Source organism: Pseudorca crassidens, chromosome 3 (genome assembly GCF_039906515.1).
Source record: "Pseudorca crassidens isolate mPseCra1 chromosome 3, mPseCra1.hap1, whole genome shotgun sequence".
Lineage (NCBI taxonomy): Eukaryota > Metazoa > Chordata > Mammalia > Artiodactyla > Delphinidae > Pseudorca > Pseudorca crassidens.
In genome coordinates this window covers 173751222-173773573 of record NC_090298.1, presented here as the reverse complement: position 1 = coordinate 173773573, position 22352 = coordinate 173751222, and the positions used below count along the sequence as shown (strand labels likewise).

The window sequence follows — 22352 nt, the reverse complement described above, 5'->3', positions numbered from 1 at the left end:
TCTGAAAGAGAATCAAGCGTGTGTACAGGGGCATAAACGCAGCAGTGATAGGATTGGAGAGGTTCGGTGAGCAAATGAAGACCCTGTGAAGTCATATTGCATGGTACCCATTCCACGGGTCTCAACTCTCCAAGTTTAAGGAATTCTTCCTTCAGCTAAAACATGCATGTGGAACCCAGAGTATCATCAATCCTGTGATCGGGAGACGTGTTCAAATGTATCACAGTTTTCGTCACCTGGTACTCGGGTGCAACATTGCAGATACTTTACTACCACTCTCCCCACTTGGACAGTCAGCGCCTTTAACCTCCTGTTTGGCCCAATTTGCAATTTCTGCGGAAGATGAACAGGAATAGGGAGAACCCATGAGAGACAAGCTGGTGGTGTCTGGACGGGCAAATTTAACTCTCATTTCCCACCAGGAAGAGGAATTAACCAAAGGCTCAGCGTGCCGAGCCGGAACCAGATTAGGGCCTGAAGCCATCCTGCGGTGTTGCGGCCATGTCACAAGAAAGCGAGTTGAAGAAAGGAGCTCAGGGGCACTGTAATTCACAAACCTGCAGAGTTATAAATGACAGCTATCGTCCAAAAATATACTGAAGTAAGGCTGCCAAGAGGACTTGAAAGGGGGGCAGAATTGCAGGAAACCGATTTCAGGAGGTAGACTGGAATTGCATTGAAAGCATAGGAAAAGAGGCAGAATGTCCACAATGATGCACTTGGCCAAAAAGGGCGTATGCGTTTTTTCCTGAATATATTCAGGAAAAAACGCATACGCCCTTTTTAGCAAACCAAGCAAGCTTGCAAAGGAAATCTGCACTACAATGAAGTCTCACTTCCGCCCGGTCAAAAGGGCCATCTGAAAAAAGTGTAAAATCCAGAAAGGCAGGACAGGCCATGGAGAACTGGGAGCCTTGTTATGCTGATGGGTGGGATGTAAATTGACAACAGCCACTGGGGAGAAGTGTATGGTGTTTCCTGAAACATCTAAAAAACAAAGCAACAGAGCCTAGGGCACTTCCACTTATGGTCCAATAGCTTAGGGAAATTACAATCAAAAAGACACAGCCACCCCAAAGTTTGGGACGGCTCTGTTTACAAGAACCTCATTTAGGGTACAAGTTCAATATCGCAGAAAGTGAAAAATGGATAAAGAATTTGTGGTAATTACTTACAATGCAATATCACTCAGCAATGAAATCTATGTCATCAGGCCCGTAGCAGCACAATGAGTGGATTCAGTTATGATGATTCTAACTGAAATAAGTCACAGAGAAAAAGAAACATCATAAGATATCACTAATACACGGAATGTAAACTTGGCTACACAGGATCTGAATTACAAAACAGAACAGGGTCTGAAATTTAGAAAACCAACTTATGTTTGCTTAAGGGGAAAGGTGAGTTGGGGTGCTGCATAAAACCAGAGATTGAAATGAGCACAGATAAAGTTCCTTAAGCCAAATATGGAATAGACAAGAGCTACTCCTTGCTCAACGAAATGGACTCAACACCCCATATTAAACGCCTAAGAATGTACCTGACTAGTAAGTATCTTAAAACCTATGGATTGCTATGTCTCCAAATGAGAATCAAGCATGTGTACAGGGGCATAAATGCAGCAGTGATAGGATTGGAGAGGTTCGGTGAGCAAATGAAGACCCTTTGAAGTCATATTGCATGGTACCCATTCCACGGGTCTCAACTCTCCAGGTTTCAGGGATTCTTCCTTCAGCTAAAACATGCATGTGGAACCCAGAGTATGATCAACCGTGTGATCGGGAGCAGTGTTCCAGTATGTCTCAGTTTTTGTCCCGTGGTTCTCGGGTGCAACATTCCAGATGCTTTACTAACACTCTGCCGACTTGGAGAGTCAGTGCCTTTAACCTCCTGTTTGGCCCAGTTTGCAATTTCTGTGGAAGATGAACAGGAATAGGGAGAACCAATGAGGGACTAGCTGGAGGTGTCTGGACTGGCAAATTTAACTCTCATTTCCCACCGGGAAGAGGAATTAACAAAAAGCTCAGCGTGCCGTGCCAGAGCCAGATTGGGGCCTGAAGCAATCCTGCGGTGTAGCGGCCAACTCACAAGAAAGCGAGTTGAGGAAATGAGTTCAGGGGCACTGTAATTCACAAACCTGCAGACTTATAAATGACAGCTATCGTCCAAAAATATACTGAAGTAAGGCTGCCAAGAGGAGTTGAAAGCGGGGCAGAATTTCAGGAAACCGATTTCAGGAGGTAGACTGGAATTGAATTGAAAGCACAGGAAAAGAGGCAGAACGTCCACAATGATGCACTTGGCCAAAAAGGGCGTATGCGTTTTTTCCTGAATATATTCAGGAAAAAACGCATACGCCCTTTTTGGCCAACCAAGCAAGCTTGCAAAGGAAATCTGCACTGCAATGAAGTCTCACTTCCCCCCGGTCAGAAGGGCCATCAGAAAAAAGTGTAAAATCCAGAAAGGCAGGACAGGCCATGGAGAACTGGGAGCCTTGTTATGCTGATGGGCGGGATGTAAATTGACAACAGCCACTCGGGAGAAGTGTATGGTGTTTCCTGAAACATCTAAAACACAAAGCAACAGAACCTAGGGCACTTCCACTTATGGTCCTATAGCTTAGGGAAATTAAAATCAAAAACACACAGCCATCCCAACGTTTGGGACGGCTCTGTTTACAAGAACCTCATTTACGGTAAAAGTTCAATATCGCAGAAAGTGAAAAATGGATAAAGAAGTTGTGGTACTTACGTACAATGCAATATCACTCAGCAATGAAATCTATGTCATCAGGCCCGTAGCAGCATAATGAGTGGATTCAGGTATGATGATTCTAACTGAAATAAGTCACACAGAAAAAGAAACATCGTAAGATATCACTAATACACGGAATGTAAACTTGGCTACATAGGAACTGAATTACAAAACAGAAAATGTTCTCAAATTTAGAAAACCAACTTATGCTTGCTTAAGGGGAAAGGTGAGTTGGGGTGCTGCATAAAACCAGAGATTGAAATGAGCACAGATAAAGTTCCTTAAGCCAAATATGGAATAGACAAGAGCTACTCCTTGCTCAACGAAATGGACTCAACACCCCATATTAAACGCCTAAGAATGTACCTGACTAGTAAGTATCTGAAAACCTATGGATTGCTATGTCTCCAAAAGAGAATCAAGCGTGTGTACAGGGGCATAAACGCAGCAGTGAAAGGATTGGAAATGTTCGGTGAGCAAATGAAGACCCTTTGAAGTCATATTGCATGGTACCCATTCCACGGGTCTCAACTCTACAGGTTTCAGGGATTCTTCCTTCAGCTAAAACATGCATGTGGAACCCAGAGTATCATCCACCGTGTGATCGGGAGACGTGTTCAAATATGTCTCAGTTTTCGTCCCCTGGTACTCGGGTGCAACATTCCAGACGCTTTACTAACACTCTCCCGACTTGGAGAGTCAGTGCCTTTAACCTCCTGTTTGGCCCAGTTTGCAATTTCTGCGGAAGATGAACAGGAATAGGGAGAACCAATGAGAGACTAGCTGGAGGTGTCTGGACTGGCAAATTTAACTCTCATTACCCACCAGGAAGAGGAATTAACCAAAGGCTCAGCGTGCCGTGCCGGAACCAGATTAGGGCCTGAAGCAATCGTGCGGTGTTGCGGCCAGCTCACAAGAAAGCAAGTTGAAGAAAGGAGCTCAGGGGCATGGTAATTCACAAACCTGCAGACTTATAAATGACAGCTATCGTCCAAAAATATACTGAAGTAAGGCTGCCAAGAGGAGTTGAAAGCGGGGCAGAATTGCAGGAAACCGACTTCAGGAGGTAGACTGGAATTGCATTGAAAGCACAGGAAAAGAGGCAGAACGTCCACAATGATGCACTTGGCCAAAAAGAGCGTATGCGTTTTTTCCTAAATATATTCAGGAAAAAACGGATACGCCCTTTTAGGCCAACCAAGCAAGCTTGCAAAGGAAATCTGCACTACAATGAAGTCTCACTTCCCCCCGGTCAAAAGGGCCATCTGAAAAAAGTGTAAAATCCAGAAAGGCAGGACAGGCCACAGAGAACTGGGAGCATTGTTATGCTGATGGGCGGGATGTAAATTGCCAACAGCCACTCAGGAGAAGTGTATGGTGTTTCCTGAAACATCTAAAAAACAAAGCAACAGAGCCTAGGGCACTTCCACTTATGGTCCTATAGCTTAGGGAAATTAAAATCAAAAAGACACAGCCACCCCAAAGTTTGGGACGCCTCTGTTTACAAGAACCTCGTTTACAGTACAAGTTCAACATCGCAGAAAGTGAAAAATGGATAAAGAAGTTGTGGTATTTACTTACAAAGCAATATCACTCAGCAATGAAATCTATGTCATCAGGCCCTTAGCAGCACAATGAGTGGATTCAGGTATGATGATTCTAACTGAAATAAGTCACACAGAAAAAGAAACATCATAAGATATCAGTAATACACGGAATGTAAACTTGGCTACACAGGAACTGAATTACAGAACAGAACAGTGTCTCAAATTTAGAAAACCAACTTATGCTTGCTTAAGGGGAAAGGTGAGTTGGGGTGCTGCATAAAACCAGAGATTGAAATGAGCACAGATAAAGTTCCTTAAGCCAAATATGGAATAGACAAGAGCTACTCCTTGCTCAACGAAATGGACTCAACACCCCATATTAAACGCCTAAGAATGTACCTGACTAGTAAGTATCTTAAAACCTATGGATTGCTATGTTTCCGAAAGAGAATCAAGCATGTGTACAGGGGCATAAACGCAGCAGTGATAGGATTGGAGAGGTTCGGTGAGCAAATGAACACCCTTTGAAGTCATATTGCATGGTATCCATTCCACGGGTTTCAACTACCAAGGTTTAAGGTATTCTTCCTTCAGCTAAAACATGCATGTGGAACCTAGAGTATGATCAACCATGTGATCGGGAGACGTGTTCAAATATGTCTCAGTTTTCGTACCCTGGTACTCGGGTGCAACATTCCAGATGCTTTACTAACACTCTCTCGACTTGGAGAGTCAGTGCCTTTAACCTCCTGTTTGGCCCAGTTTGCAATTTCTGCGGAAGGTGAACAGGAATAGTGAGAACCAATGAGAGACTAGCTGGAGGTGTCTGGACGGGCAAATTTAACTCTCATTTCCCACCAGGAAGAGGAAATAACCAAAGGCTCAGCATGCCGTGCCAGAACCAGATTAGGGCCTGAAGCAATACGGCGGTGTTGCGGCCAGCTCACAAGAAAGCGAGTTGAAGAAAGGAGCTCAGGGGCACTGTAATTCACAAACCTGCAGAGTTATAAATGACAGCTATCGTCCAAAAATATACTGAAGTAAGGCTGCCAAGAGGACTTGAAAGCGGGGCAGAATTGCAGGAAACCGATTTCAGGAGGTAGACTGGAATTGCATTGAAAGCATAGGAAAAGAGGCAGAACGTCCACAATGATGCACTTGGCCAAAAAGGGCATATGCGTTTTTTCCTGAATATATTCAGGAAAAGACGCATACGCCCTTTTTGGCCAACCAAGCAAGCTTGCAAAGGAAATCTGCACTACAATGAAGTCTCACTTCCGCCCGGTCAAAAGGGCCATCTGAAAAAAGTGTAAAATCCAGAAAGGCAGGACAGGCCATGGAGACCTGGGAGCCTTGTTATGCTGATGGGCGGGATGTAAATTGCCAACAGCCACTCTGGAGAAGTGTATGGTGTTTCCTGAAACATCTAAAAAACAAAGCAACAGAGCCTAGGGCACTTCCACTTATGGTCCTATAGCTTAGGGAAATTAAAATCAAAAAGACACAGCCACCCAAAAGTTTGGGACAGCTCTCATTAAAAGAACCTCATTTACGGTAAAAGTTCAATATCGCAGAAAGTGAAAAATGGATAAAGAAGTTGTGGTACTTACGTACAATGCAATATCACTCAGCAATGAAATCTATGTCATCAGGCCTGTAGCAGCATCATGAGTGGATTCAGGTATGACGATTCTAACTGAAATAAGTCACACAGAAAAAGAAACATCATAAGATATCACTAATACAGGGAATGTAAACTTGGCTACACAGGAACTGAATTACAAAACAGAACAGGGTCTGAAATATAGAAAACCAACTTATGCTTGCTTAAGGGGAAAGGTGAGTTGGGGTGCTGCATAAAACTAGAGATTGAAATGAGCACAGATAAAGTTCCTTAAGCCAAATATGTAATAGACAAGAGCTACTCCTTGCTCAACGAAATGGACTCAACACCCCATATTAAATGCCTAAGAATGTACCTGACTAGTACGTATCTTAAAACCTATGGATTGCTATGTCTCCGAAAGAGAATCAAGTGTGTGTACAAGGGCAAAAATACAGCAGTGATAGGATTGGAGAGGTTCGGTGAGCAAATGAAGACCCTTGGAAGTCATATTGCATGGTACCCATTCCACGGGTCTCAACTCTCCAGGTTTCAGGGATTCTTCCTTCAGCTAAAACATGCATGTGGAACCCAGAGTATCATCCACCGTGTGATCGGGAGACGTGTTCAAATATGTCTCAGTTTTCGTCCCCTGGTACTCGGGTGCAACATTTCAGACGCTTTACTAACACTCTCCCAACTTGGAGAGTCAGTGCCTTTAACCTCCTGTTTGGCCCAGTTTGCAATTTCTGTGGAAGATGAACATGAATAGGGAGAACCAATGAGAGACTAGCTGGAGGTGTCTGGACGGGCAAATTTAACTCTCATTTCCCACCAGGAAGAGGAATTAACCAAAGGCTCAGCGTGCCGTGCCAGAACCAGATTAGGGCCTGAAGCAATCGTGCGGTGTTGCGGCCAGCTCACAAGAAAGCGAGGTGAAGAAAGGAGCTCAGGGGCACTGTAATTCACAAACCTGCAGAGTTATAAATGACAGCTATCGTCCAAAAATATACTGAAGTAAGGCTGCCAAGAGGACTTGAAAGCGGGGCAGAATTGCAGGAAACCGATTTCAGGAGGTAGACTGGAATTGCATTGAAAGCATAGGAAAAGAGGCAAAACATCCACAATGATGCAGTTGGCCAAAAAGGGCGTATGCGTTTCTTCCTGAATATATTCAGGAAAAAATGCATACGCATTTTTTGGCCAACCAAGCAAGCTTGCAAAGGAAATCTGCACTACAATGAAGTCTCAATTCCCCCCCGGTCAAAAGGGCCATCTGAAAAAAGTGTAAAATCCAGAAAGGCATGACAGGCCATGGAGAACTGGGAGTCTTGTTATGCTGATGGGTGGGATGTAAAGTGCCAACAGCCACTCAGGAGAAGTGTATGGTGTTTCCTGAAACATCTAAAACACAAAGCAACAGAACCTAGGGCACTTCCACTTATGGTCCTATAGCTTAGGGAAATTAAAATCAAAAAGACACAGCCACCCGGAAGTTTGGGACGGCTCTGTTTACAAGAACCTCGTTTACGGTACAAGTTCAATATCGCAAAGAGCGAAAAATGGATAAAGAAGTTGTGGTACTTACGTACAATGCAATATCACTCAGCAATGAAATCTATGTCATCAGGCCCGTAGCAGCATGAAGAGTGGATTCAGGTATGATGATTCTAACTGAAATAAGTCACACAGAAAAAGAAACATCATAAGATATCACTAATACACGGAATGTAAAGTTGGCTACACAGGAACTGAATTACAAAACAGAACAGGGTCTCAAATTTAGAAAACCAACTTATGCTTGCTTAAGGGGAAAGGTGAGTTGGGGTGCTGCATAAAACCAGAGATTGAAATGAGCACAGATAAAGTTCCTTAAGCCAAATATGTAATAGAAAAGAGCTACTCCTTGCTCAACGAAATGGACTCAACACCCCATATGAAACACCTAAGAATGTACCTGACTTGTAAGTATCTTAAAACCTATGGATTGCTATGTCTCCAAAAGAGAATCAAGCATGTGTACAGGGGCATAAATGCAGCAGTGATAGGATTGGAGAGGTTCAGTGAGCAAATGAAGACCCTTTGAAGTCATATTGCATGGTATCCATTCCACGGGTCTCAACTCTCTAGGTTTAAGGGATTCTTCCTTCACCTAAAACATGCATGTGGAACCTAGAGTATGATCCACCATGTGATCGGGAGACGTGTTCAAATATGTCTCAGTTTTCGTCCCCTGGTACTCGGGTGCAACATTCCAGACGCTTTACTAACACTCTCCCCACTTGGAGAGTCAGTGCCTTTAACCTCCTGTTTGGCCCAGTTTGCAATGTCTGCGGAAGATGAACAGGAATAGGGAGAACCAATGAGAGACTAGCTGGAGGTGTCTGGATGGGCAAATTTAACTCTCATATCCCACCAGGAAGAGGAATTAACCAAAGGCTCAGCGTGCCGTGCCGGAACCAGTTTAGGGTCTGAAGCAATCCTGCGGTGTTGCGGCCAGCTCACAAGAAAGCGAGTTGAAGAAAGGAGCTCAGGGACACTGTAATTCACAAACCTGCAGACTTATAAATGACAGCTATCGTCCAAAAATATACTGAAGTAAGGCTGCCGAGAGGACTTGAAATCGGGGCAGAATTGCAGGAAACCGATTTCAGGAGGTAGACTGGAATTGCATTTAAAGCATAGGAAAAGAGGGAGAATGTCCAAAATGATGTCCTTGGCCAAAAAGGGCGTATGCATTTTTTCCTGAATAAATTCAGGAAAAAACACATACGCACTTTTTGGCCAACCAAGCAAGCGTGCAAAGGAAATCTGCACTACAATGAAGTCTCACTTCCCCCCGGTCAAAAGGGCCATCTGAAAAAAGTGTAAAATCCAGAAAGGCAGGACAGGCCATGGAGAACTGGGAGCCTTGTTATGCTGATGGGCGGGATGTAATTTGCCAACAGCCACTGGGGAGAAGTGTATGGTGTTTCCTGAAACATCTAAAAAACAAAGCAACAGAGCCTAGGGCACTTCCACTTATGGTCTTATAGCGTAGGGAAATTAAAATCAAAAAGACACAGCCACCCAAAAGTTTGGGACGGATCTGATTAAAAGAACCTCGTTTACGGTACAAGTTCAATATCGAAGAAAGTGAAAAACAGATAAAGAAATTGTCTTACATAAGTAAAATGCAATATCACTCAGCAATGAAATCTATGTCATCAGGCCTGTAGCAGCATCATGAGTGGATTCAGGTATGACGATTCTAACTGAAATAAGTCACACAGAAAAAGAAACATCATAAGATATCACTAATACAGGGAATGTAAACTTGGCTACACAGGAACTGAATTACAAAACAGAACAGGGTTTAAAATTTAGAAAACCAACTTATGCTTGCTTAAGGGGAAAGGTGAGTTGGGGTGCTGCATAAAACCAGAGATTGAAATGAGCACAGATAAAGTTACTTAAGCCACATATGTAATAGACAAGAGCTACTCCTTGCTCAACGAAATGGACTCAACACCCCATATTAAATGCCTAAGAATGTACCTGACTAGTACGTATCTTAAAACCTATGGATTGCTATGTCTCCGAAAGAGAATCAAGTGTGTGTACAAGGGCATAAATACAGCAGTGATAGGATTGGAGAGGTTCGGTGAGCAAATGAAGACCCTTTGAAGTCATATTGCATGGTACCAATTCCACGGGTCTCAACTCTCCAGGTTTCAGGGATTCTTCCTTCAGCTAAAACATGCATGTGGAACCTAGAGTATGATCAACCATGTGATCGGGAGATGTGTACAAATATGTCTCAGTTTTTGTACCCTGGTACTCGGGTGCAACATTCCAGACGCTTTACTAACACTCTCCCGACTTGGAGAGTCAGTGCCTTTAACCTCCTGTTTGGCCCAGTTTGCTATTCTGCAGAAGATGAACATGAATAGGGAGAACCAATGAGAGACTAGCTGGAGGTGTCTGGACGGGCAAATTTAACTCTCATTTCCCACCAGGAAGAGGAATTAACCAAAGGCTCAGCGTGCCGTGCCAGAACCAGATTAGGGCCTGAAGCAATCGTGCGGTGTTGTGGCCAGCTCACAAGAAAGCGAGTTGAAGAAAGGAGCTCAGGGACACTGTAATTCACAAACCTGCAGACTTATAAATGACAGCTATCGTCCAAAAATATACTGAAGTAAGGCTGCCAAGAGGTCTTGAAAGCGGGGCAGAATTGCAGGAAACCGATTTCAGGAGGTAGACTGGAATTGCATTGAAAGCATAGGAAAAGAGGCAGAACGTCCACAATGATGCACTTGGCCAAAAAGGGCGTATGCGTTTTTTCCTGAATATGTTCAGGAAAAAACGCATACGCCCTTTTTGGCCAACCAAGCAAGCTTGCAAAGGAAATCTGCACTACAATGAAGTCTCACTTCCCCCCGGTCAAAAGGGCCATCTGAAAAAAGTGTAAAATCCAGAAAGGCAGGACAGGCCATGGAGAACTGGGAGCCTTGTTATGCTGATGCGCTGGATGTAAATTGCCAACAACCACTCGGGAGAAGTGTATGGTGCTTCCTGAAACATCTAAAAAACAAAGCAACAGAGCCTAGGGCACTTCCACTTATGGTCCTATAGTTTAGGGAAATTAAAATCAAAAAGACACAGCCACCCCAAAGTTTGGGATGGTTCTGTTTACAAGAACCTTGTTTACGGTACAAGTTCAATATCGCAGAAAGTGAAAAATGGATAAAGAAGATGTCGTATTTACATACAATGCAATATCACTCAGCAATGAAATCTATGTCAACAGGCCCATAGCAGCATAATGAGTGCATTCAGGTATGATGATTCTAACTGAAATAAGTCACAGAAAAAGAAACATCATAAGATATCACTAATACACGGAATGTAAACTTGGCTACACAGGAACTGAATTTCAAAACAGAACAGGGTCTCAAATTTAGAAAACCAACTTATGCTTGCTTAAGGGTAAAGGTGAGTTGGGGTGCTGCATAAAACCAGAGATCGAAATGAGCACAGATAAAGTTCCTTAAGCCAAATATGTAATAGACAAGAGCTACTCCTTGCTCAACGAAATGGACTCAACACCCCATATTAAACGCCTAAGAATGTAGCTGACTAGTAAGTATCTTAAAACCTATGGATTGCTATGTCTCCAAAAGAGAATCAAGCGTGTGTACAGGGTCATAAATGCAGCAGTGATAGGATTGGAGAAGTTCGGTGAGCAAATGAAGACCCTTTGAAGTCATATTGCATGGTACCCATTCCACGGGTCTCGACTCTCCAGGTTTCAGGGATTCTTCCTTCAGCTAAAACATGAATGTGGAACCCAGAGTATGATCCACGGTGTGATCGGGAGACGTGTTCAAATATGTCTCAGTTTTCGTCCCCTGGTACTCGGGTGCAACATTCCAGACGCTTTACTAACACTCTCCCGACTTGGAGAGTCAGTGCCTTTAACCTCCTGTTTGGCCCAGTTTGCAATGTCTGCGGAAGATGAACAGGAATAGGGAGAACCAATGAGAGACTAGCTGGAGGTGTCTGGATGGGCAAATTTAACTCTCATATCCCACCAGGAAGAGGAATTAACCAAAGGCTCAGTGTGCCGTGCCGGAACCAGTTTAGGGTCTGAAGCAATCCTGCGGTGTTGCGGCCAGCTCACAAGAAAGCGAGTTGAAGAATGGAGCTCAGGGACACTGTAATTCACAAACCTGCAGACTTATAAATGACAGCTATCGTCCAAAAATATACTGAAGTAAGGATGCCGAGAGGACTTGAAATCGGGGCAGAATTGCAGGAAACCGATTTCAGGAGGTAGACTGGAATTGCATTGAAAGCATAGGAAAAGAGGGAGAATGTCTAAAATGATGTCCTTGGCCAAAAAGGGCGTATGCATTTTTTCCTGAATAAATTCAGGAAAAAACACATACGCACTTTTTGGCCAACCAAGCAAGCGTGCAAAGGAAATCTGCACTACAATGAAGTCTCACTTCCCCCCGGTCAAAAGGGCCATCTGAAAAAAGTGTAAAATCCAGAAAGGCAGGACAGGCCATGGAGAACTGGGAGCCTTGTTATGCTGATGGGCGGGATGTAATTTGCCAACAGCCACTGGGGAGAAGTGTATGGTGTTTCCTGAAACATCTAAAAAACAAAGCAACAGAGCCTAGGGCACTTCCACTTATGGTCTTATAGCGTAGGGAAATTAAAATCAAAAAGACACAGCCACCCAAAAGTTTGGGACGGATCTGATTAAAAGAACCTCGTTTACGGTACAAGTTCAATATCGAAGAAAGTGAAAAACAGATAAAGAAATTGTCTTACATAAGTAAAATGCAATATCACTCAGCAATGAAATCTATGTCATCAGGCCTGTAGCAGCATCATGAGTGGATTCAGGTATGACGATTCTAACTGAAATAAGTCACACAGAAAAAGAAACATCATAAGATATCACTAATACAGGGAATGTAAACTTGGCTACACAGGAACTGAATTACAAAACAGAACAGGGTTTAAAATTTAGAAAACCAACTTATGCTTGCTTAAGGGGAAAGGTGAGTTGGGGTGCTGCATAAAACCAGAGATTGAAATGAGCACAGATAAAGTTACTTAAGCCACATATGTAATAGACAAGAGCTACTCCTTGCTCAACGAAATGGACTCAACACCCCATATTAAATGCCTAAGAATGTACCTGACTAGTACGTATCTTAAAACCTATGGATTGCTATGTCTCCGAAAGAGAATCAAGTGTGTGTACAAGGGCATAAATACAGCAGTGATAGGATTGGAGAGGTTCGGTGAGCAAATGAAGACCCTTTGAAGTCATATTGCATGGTACCAATTCCACGGGTCTCAACTCTCCAGGTTTCAGGGATTCTTCCTTCAGCTAAAACATGCATGTGGAACCTAGAGTATGATCAACCATGTGATCGGGAGATGTGTACAAATATGTCTCAGTTTTTGTACCCTGGTACTCGGGTGCAACATTCCAGACGCTTTACTAACACTCTCCCGACTTGGAGAGTCAGTGCCTTTAACCTCCTGTTTGGTCCAGTTTGCTATTCTGCGGAAGATGAACATGAATAGGGAGAACCAATGAGAGACTAGCTGGAGGTGTCTGGACGGGCAAATTTAACTCTCATTTCCCACCAGGAAGAGGAATTAACCAAAGGCTCAGCGTGCCGTGCCAGAACCAGATTAGGGCCTGAAGCAATCGTGCGGTGTTGCGGCCAGCTCACAAGAAAGCGAGTTGAAGAAAGGAGCTCAGGGACACTGTAATTCACAAACCTGCAGACTTATAAATGACAGCTATCGTCCAAAAATATACTGAAGTAAGGCTGCCAAGAGGTCTTGAAAGCGGGGCAGAATTGCAGGAAACCGATTTCAGGAGGTAGACTGGAATTGCATTGAAAGCATAGGAAAAGAGGCAGAACGTCCACAATGATGCACTTGGCCAAAAAGGGCGTATGCGTTTTTTCCTGAATATGTTCAGGAAAAAACGCATACGCCCTTTTTGGCCAACCAAGCAAGCTTGCAAAGGAAATCTGCACTACAATGAAGTCTCACTTCCCCCCGGTCAAAAGGGCCATCTGAAAAAAGTGTAAAATCCAGAAAGGCAGGACAGGCCATGGAGAACTGGGAGCCTTGTTATGCTGATGCGCTGGATGTAAATTGCCAACAACCACTCGGGAGAAGTGTATGGTGCTTCCTGAAACATCTAAAAAACAAAGCAACAGAGCCTAGGGCACTTCCACTTATGGTCCTATAGCTTAGGGAAATTAAAATCAAAAAGACACAGCCACCCCAAAGTTTGGGATGGTTCTGTTTACAAGAACCTCGTTTACGGTACAAGTTCAATATCGTAAAGAGCGAAAAATGGATAAAGAAGTTGTGGTACTTACGTACAATGCAATATCACTCAGCAATGAAATCTATGTCATCAGGCCCGTAGCAGCATGATGAGTGGATTCAGGTATGATGATTCTAACTGAAATAAGTCACACAGAAAAAGAAACATCATAAGATATCACTAATACACGGAATGTAAACTTGGCTACACAGGAACTGAATTACAAAACAGAACAGGGTCTCAAATTTAGAAAACCAACTTATGCTTGTTTAAGGGGAAAGGTGAGTTGGGGTGCTGCATAAAACCAGAGATTGAAATGAGCACAGATAAAGTTCCTTAAGCCAAATATGTAATAGACAAGAGCTACTCCTTGCTCAACGAAATGGACTCAACACCCCATATTAAACGCTAAGAATGTATCTGACTATTAAGTATCTTAAAACCTACGGATTGCTATGTCTCCAAAAGAGAATCAAGCGTGTGTCCAGGGGCATAAATGCAGCAGTGATAGGATTGGAGAGGTTCGGTGAGCAAAGGAAGACCCTTTGAAGTCATATTGCATGGTACCCATTCCACGGGTCTCAACTCTCCAGGTTTCAGGGATTCTTCCTTCAGCTAAAACATGCATGTGGAACCCAGAGTATCATCCACCGTGTGATCGGGAGACGTGTTCAAATATGTCTCAGTTTTCGTCCCCTGGTACTCGGGTGCAACATTCCAGACGCTTTACTAACACTCTCCCGACTTGGAGAGTCAGTGCCTTTAACCTCCTGTTTGGCCCAGTTTGCAATTTCTGCGGAAGATGAACAGGAATAGGGAGAACCAATGAGAGACTAGCTGGAGGTGTCTGGACGGGCAAATTTAACTCTCATTACCCACCAGGAAGAGGAATTAACCAAAGGCTCAGCGTGCCGTGGCTGAACCAGATTAGGGCCTGAAGCAATCGTGCGGTGTTGCGGCCAGCTCACAAGAAAGCGAGTTGAAGAAAGGAGCTCAGGGGCACGGTAATTCACAAACCTGCAGACTTATAAATGAGAGCTATCGTCCAAAAATATACTGAAGTAAGGCTGCCAAGAGGAGTTGAAAGCGGGTCAGAATTGCAGGCAACCGACTTCAGGAGGTAGACTGGAATTGCATTGAAAGCACAGGAAAAGAGGCAGAACGTCCACAATGATGCACTTGGCCAAAAAGGGCGTATGCGTTTTTTCCTGAATATATTCAGGAAAAAAAGCAAAAGCCCTTTTTGGCCAACCAAGCAAGCTTGCAAAGGAAATCTGCACTACAATGAAGTCTCACTTCCCCCCAGTCAAAAGGGCCATCTGAAAAAAGTGTAAAATCCAGAAAGGCAGGACAGGCCATGGAGAACTGGGAGCCTTGTTATGCTGATGGGCGGGATGTAAATTGCCAACAGCCACTCTGGAGAAGTGTATGGTGTTTTCTGAAGCATCTAAAAAACAAAGCAACAGAGCCTAGGGCACTTCCACTTATGTTCTTATAGCGTAGGGAAATTAAAATCAAAAAGACACAGCCACCCAAAAGTTTGGGACGGCTCTGATTAAAAGAACCTCGTTTACGGTACAAGTTCAATATCGAAGAAAGTGAAAAATAGATAAAGAAATTGTGGTACATACGTAAAATGCAATATCACTCAGCAATGAAATCTATGTCATCAGGCCCATAGCAGCATGATGAGTGGATTCAGGTATGATGATTCTAACTGAAATAAGTCACACAGAAAAAGAAACATCATAAGATATCAGTAATACACGGAATGTAAACTTGGCTACACAGGAACTGAATTACAAAACAGAACAGGGTTTAAAATTTAGAAAACCAACTTATGCTTGCTTAAGGGGAAAGGTGAGTTGGGGTGCTGCATAAAACCAGAGATTGAAATGAGCACAGATAAAGTTCCTTAAGCCAAATATGTAATGACAAGAGCTACTCCTTGCTCAACGAAATGGACTCAACACCCCATATTAAACGCTAAGAATGTATCTGACTATTAAGTATCTTAAAACCTACGGATTGCTATGTCTGCAAAAGAGAATCAAGCGTGTGTCAAGGGGCATAAATGCAGCAGTGATAGGATTGGAGAGGTTCGGTGAGCAAAGGAAGACCCTTTGAAGTCATATTGCATGGTACCCATTCCACGGGTCTCAACTCTCCAGGTTTCAGGGATTCTTCCTTCAGCTAAAACATGCACGTGGAACCCAGAGTATGATCAACCGTGTGATCGGGAGACGTGTTCCAGTATGTCTCAGTTTTCGTCCCCTGGTACTCGGGTGCAACATTCCAGACACTTTACTAACACTCTCCCGACTTGGAGAGTCAGTGCCTTTAACCTCCTGTTTGGCCCAGTTTGCTATTCTGCGGAAGATGAACAGGAATAGGGAGAACCAATGAGAGACTAGCTGGAGGTGTCTGGACGGGCAAATTTAACTCTCATTTCCCACCAGGAAGAGGAATTAACCAAAGGCTCAGCATGCCCTGCCGGAACCAGATTAGGGCCTGAAGCAATCCTGCGGTGTTGCGGCCAGCTCACAAGAAAGCGAGGTGAAGAAAGGAGCTCAGGGGCTCTGTAATTCACAAACCTGCAGACTTATAAATGACAGCTATCGTCCAAAAATATACTGAAGTAAGGCTGCCAAGAGGACTTGAAAGCGGGGCAGAATTGCAGGAAACCGATTTCAGGAGGTAGACTGGAATTGCATTGAAAGCATAGGAAAAGAGGCAGAACGTCCACAATGATGCACTTGGCCAAAAAGGGCGTATGCGGTTTTCCTGAATATATTCAGGAAAAAACGCATACGCCCTTTTTGGCCAACCAAGCAAGCTTGCAAAGGAAATCTGCACTACAATGAAGTCTCACTTCCCCCCGGTCAAAAGGGCCATCTGAAAAAAGTGTAAAATCCAGAAAGGCAGGACAGGCCATGGAGAACTGGGAGCCTTGTTATGCTGATGGGCGGGATGTAAATTGCCAACAGCCGCTCTGTAGAAGTGTATGGTGTTTCCTGAAACATCTAAAAAACAAAGCAACAGAGCCTAGGGCACCTCCACTTATGGTCCTATAGCTTAGGGAAATTAAAATCAAAAAGACACAGCCACCCCAAAATTTGGGACGGCTCTTTTTACAGGAATCTCTTCTGTGGCACAAGTTAAATATCCCAGAGAGCAAATAATGGATAAAGAAGTTGCGGTACTCATGTACAACAGAATACCACTCAGCAATGAAATCTATGTCACCAGGCCCGTACCAGCATAATGAGTGGATTGAGGCACGATGATTCTAAGTGAAATAAGTCACACAGAAAAAGAAACATCATAAGGTATCACTAATACACGGAATGTGAATTTGGCTACACATGAACTGAATTACAAAACAGAACAGGGTCTCAAGTTTAGAAAACCAACTTATGCCTGCTTAAGGGGGAAGGTGAGTTGGGGTGCTGCATAAAAGCAGAGTTTGAAATTAGCACAGATACCATTCCATAAGCCAAATATGGAATAGACAAGACCTACCCCTTGCTCAACGAAATGGATTCAACAATGAGGTATCACCTCACACCTGGTAGAATAGGCATCATAGAAAATCTACAAACAAAAAATGCTGGAAAGTGTGTGGAGAAAAGGAACCCTCTTCCACTATTGTTGGGAATATAAATTGATACAGTCATTATGGAGAACAATATGGAATTTCTTAAGAAACTAACAATAGAATTACCATATGATACAGCAATCCCAGTACTGGACATATACCCAGACAAAACCATAAATCAAAAAGAGTCATTCACCGCAATGTTCATTGCATCACTATTTACAATATCGAGGTAATGGAAGCAACCTAAATGCCCACAGACAGACGAATGCATAAAGCTGTGGTACATATATAAAATGGAATATTACTAAGCCATGAAAAGGAATGAAATTGGGTCATTTGTAGAGACGTCGATGGATCTAGAGACTGTCATACAGAGTGAAGTAAGTCAGAAAGAGAAAAACAAATCTTGTATATTCATGCATATATGTGGAACCTAGAAAAACTGTACAGATTAACCATTTTGCAAGGCATAAATAGAGCAACAGATGTAGACAACAAACGTATGGACAACAAGGGGGGAAAGCTGTTGGGGGGGTGGTGGTGGGAGGAGTTGAGAGACTGGGATTGGCATGTATACATTTATATGTATAAAATAGATAACCAATAAGAACCTGCTGTATAAAAATATAAAATAAAATTCAAAATTAAAAAGAAATAAAATTTAAAAAATAAAACAGAAAAAACAACTATTCCCTGCACATACATGTATTTATATGAATAAATTATTTCCATGCTTATATCTGTAAATACAAAAAAGAGGAATAAAATCTACCTTGAACCAAAAACGAAAAAGAGAAAAAAAACACAGAACCCACCAGTTCCACAGAGGAAAACCGTATCAGGGCACTTGCTCCAGTTGTAAACAATTCTGAAGTTGGTCAGTGGTGGGGAATCGTCTCCCATTCAGCCAGCAGCCCCCACGCAACAAGCGTCCTCATTGCAAAGCTGGGGCACCGTGCCGAGGCATCTGTGAGTAAACGTGAGCTGAGCCCCAGGCCAGTTGCTGCTGAACTATTCCCACCCATCCCAGGTAAAACACCTGAATATATACAAGGACTTGAAAGCCTAGAGGAAGGGCCATAGAGCCACACGAGTGACAGCATGCCGGCCGACTTGGTGCCTGCAGGCCAGCCAGGATGGTCCTGGCCCTGGGTGCTCTTCTGGAAGATTTCCATTTCCCTGCCTGAGATACCCGTCCTGTCCCTGCCCCCACTGCTTTTTTCCTTCCTCACCTCTGCCCAGGGAGAAATTCCAGCAGCAGGTATGGGTGACACATCCTCTTCTTTAGCAGGTGGCAGCCTGGCAACTGCTGCAGAAAGTCCAGCAGAGCCCCACTCACACTGGGCCACCCACAAAGCCGTGGCCTCTCACTCCCTCCCACCAGCCCAGCCCCGAGACTGCTGACAGGGCAGAGAAAATGGCGTCAGGCACGGCTGCAGGGGCTCTTGCTGCCTGGAGTGGTATTTATATTGATCTCAACCCAGGCACACCTGGGGAGGGCTGGCCGGCACGGTAAGGCTGCCCAGGTCAGCCAATCATCACCCCTCAGGGGCTCACAGTTGCAGAAAATGGAACTTGCTGAACCGGCCAGGTCCAAAGAACAGGTGTGGGCTCCTGAGAGTCAGGATAGACAAGGGGCTGCAGCTTTGGCTTGTTTTCTAATCATTTTATCTGGCCCATGAGTGGGAGACAACTTCAAGAAAACCCTCTCCTAATGAGAGGAACCCAGGAGTCAGGGAGAGGAGGGGTAGGTGGTGGTTGGAGACAGAGGCCTGGTGCCCCGGGTGCAGTGGAAGTCTCTGGAAGACCAGGTGGAGGGAGGCCACACAGAGTGATGCCCAGGGTCACAGACCTGTCGCAGCTGCTGTTTGTTAGTTCAAGACCTGCTCTGAGGTGCTCTGTCTCAGCTCTGAGCGACAGGTGAGCTGGGGGTGCTCTGCAATGAGGGCTATGTGCACGGTTCCTGTGTGCCCAGCCCTGCCACGGTACCTGCAAGGGTAGCTCTGTATCCTGGGAGGGGCCTGACTACGAGAGCCCCGTGGGCTGCTGGGGACATGGTAAAGGATGTCAGGACAGTCAGTGAAGCCACCGAGGATATACCTCCAGCTGCTCCTAATTCCTACACCCTGCTGGTCATTCTACCAACCAGCAGGACATGGTATTCTGTATTAGTCTTCAATGATGCCTTCTTTTGTATTCCATTAGTCCCAGAGTCACAAGAAATTTTGGCTTGTGAGTGGCAGGACTCAACATACAACTAAAACAATACTTCCGGGCCGTCTTGCCCCAAGGTTGCAAAAATTCCCACACCATCTTTGGGGAAAGCTTAGCTAAATACCTAAAAGTTCTACCTCTGGAAAATGAAACCCTCCTTCAGTACGCAGATGACATTCTGATCGCCAGCCCTACTAAGGAGGCCTCTGAACTACCAAGCCAATAAAGGATAGAAGTTGTCCAAGAAAAAGCTCAAATATCACAGACTGCGGTGACCTGCCTGGGCTTCATTCTCACAGAAGGTCGGAGAAGCCCATCCCAGGAAAAGGAAGAAACCATTTTCGGCCTTACCCCTTTCTAAAACTAGAAGACAGCTTAGGGGTTCCTGGGGAGGCCAGGGTTTGCTGCTTCTGGATCCCTAACTACAGTCTACTAGCTGGGCCTCTATATGAAACACTGAAAGGAAAAGATGATGATCCTTTTGAATAGAATCCAGAAGTGGCCTTTCAAGAATGGAAAGAGCAGTCAATTCAGACCCTTGCCCTGGAACTCCCTAATTTAGCTAAACCCTTTGACCTTTACATTCCCGGTGAAAGGTGAATCGCCATTGGAGAATTAGTGCAAAAACTGGGACCACTTGAAATGGAACAATGCAAGAATGCCATCCAGGTAGGATAAACTACGGTCACCAAGGGGCTTGGCCCACTGCCGCAGATAACCGGGGGCAACAGGGCACCATGACGACTCGTGTGAACATCACTTGACCTGGAGTTTCTCTCATAAAACAACAAGAGTGTGTCCCAAAAGAGTAGACTACTGCTTGCAGGACTTACTGCACCCAGAGGGGAGCTAATAATCTTGGCGGGGGAACCGTATATCACACTGTCACCATAGAAAAGCCTACAGACACCGTGATGATGGTGGCCAATAAGACCGGCTGGACTCCTGTTTACTTCAAAAGGCTGTTGACTCAGTGGCCATCATGGTCCTTGATCACCACTGACCCTGGACTGTCTGGGAGTTGAGCGGGCAGGGCTCTGACACCTGGTGCTGTTTGTACGTTAATTCAGGGGCCTAATTGAAGAAAGCGCAGACTACTGGTCAGAGCATCTAGGCTGGCAGAAACGGTCAGCCTAAGGTGGCCGAACAAATGTGGGGCGGGGTGAAACCGGCCCCCACAGCGTCTCTGCACATCTCTTTCCTGGACCCTTAAAGGTCATTAGAATCTATAACACTTCCAATGCTGGTGCTCAGGTGGACGAGCAGGGAGGCAGGGGGCCTGGGGACAATCAACGTCACCTGGAGGCTGCTGGGGAGAAGCTCTGACCCTCGCCCCCGGGTATTAGGGCTCCCAACTCAGCACTCAGCAGTTACAGAAGAAGCGTCTGCACCCTCAGCACTCCAAGAATGAGGAACGGGACAAAAGGCAGAGGAGGGGTTTGTCCCCAGCAAAGCCCATTAAAAATCCCTGGGAGATAAAAATAGAATCTGGGCAATAAAGTCAAGTCTAACCTTTTTTATCCTTTGTGCTTTGTCTAATTTCATGTGCTCCTAGGGTCCCGCATGCAGAGGTTCCACACCCGGCACTTCAGACCAGATTTCCTAGTGCAGAATGGCTGGGACGACACCTCAGCTCCTGGGGCCCAGTGCAGACTCCGCGATATAGAGCCTGAGCTACAGCCAACCCGGCCCTCGAGAGCTCCGCACCCTCCCTCCCTCCCACTGACTCTGACAGGATCTCTACACAGCAGCCCAGCCCACAGCCCACGGGGTAGTGCATGCTCTCACCTCTCCATTCTCTGATCAAAATATAAAGTTTCCTTTGCTTGTGAACCAAACTCAGTCTCGATCTGTTGGCCCCAATGACACTGGGCAGGGGGACACTTGTTGGGGTCCACTCTGGAGGATCAGTAACAGAAATTGAGACTATTGTAACCTCAATGAACAGATGTGTGAGCCAAACTGTAGTTAACATAGAACAGTGTATAAGGCTCGGGTAAAATAAGATGTTTCTAACGCTTCCATTTGATATTTCCATCACTTTATTATAAGCAAGTTCAATGAAAAGGTTTGTCTTATTTGTCAGGTCAATATTAGAGAAACGAAGTGATTTCTTTCCAAGGATGTACATCTAATAATCTTGGTTAAAGCTTCAATCTTGTTTTAAATGCTTTTCCATTGAAAATGATACCTCTCTTTCAGCTCCCCCATTTCTGAGAAGTATAAAATCTTATAATTTATTATTACCAAAGGGGAAAGGTGGGAGGAGGGATAAACTAACAGTTTGGGATTAACACATACACACTGCTATGTATAAAATAGATCATCAACAAGGAACTACTGTATAGCACAGGGAACTACACTCAACATTTGGCAATAACCTATAAGGGGAAATAATCTGAAAAAGAATAGATATTTTTATTGACATCATCTATCAATGACAGTTAAAGTGTAACCTAAGGGAAGCTGGTGGTGAGTGCTTCTGACCCTGAAGACTTCAATCATCTAAAGTTTGGACTCTGCCTACTTCCCAAGGCCCTTAATGAACATATGTGTAGCCGTAGCTTAAAAAATTCCCCAGTTTGGGTTTCGGGGAGACACTGATTTTGAAAAAGCCCTGGTGTTCTCCTTACATGAATGGGACTCTTCCTACTGCTAAAACATGTCTGTCACACCCAGAGGATGGTATACCGTCTGATCGGGAAGAGTTTGGAAAAGGCATCTCATCTCCTCATCTCCTGGTGCTCGGGTTCACCCCTCCAGCGTCTTTACTAACAGTCT

The 22352-nt window shown here is 44.5% G+C and overlaps 1 long non-coding RNA gene across 4 annotated transcripts in view; it reads right to left on the bottom strand.

The window, feature by feature from the left end:
• The window catches only part of LOC137220949 (uncharacterized), a 58793-nt gene extending 37271 nt beyond the window's left edge, over window positions 1-21522 (bottom strand). For 2 of the 4 annotated variants that reach the window (XR_010941853.1, XR_010941852.1), the window contains exons 1-4: window positions 18173-18910; window positions 16960-17045; window positions 15388-15469; window positions 13809-13890 (exon numbers count right to left, since the gene is read on the bottom strand). This is a non-coding gene — a long non-coding RNA (uncharacterized lncRNA). Of the gene's footprint in view, window positions 1-13808; window positions 13891-15387; window positions 15470-16959; window positions 17046-18172; window positions 18911-21359 lie in introns of those variants that run through there. The other 2 variants (XR_010941851.1, XR_010941850.1) reach the window with 2 other exon arrangements.
• Window positions 21523-22352: the final 830 nt, after the last annotated feature.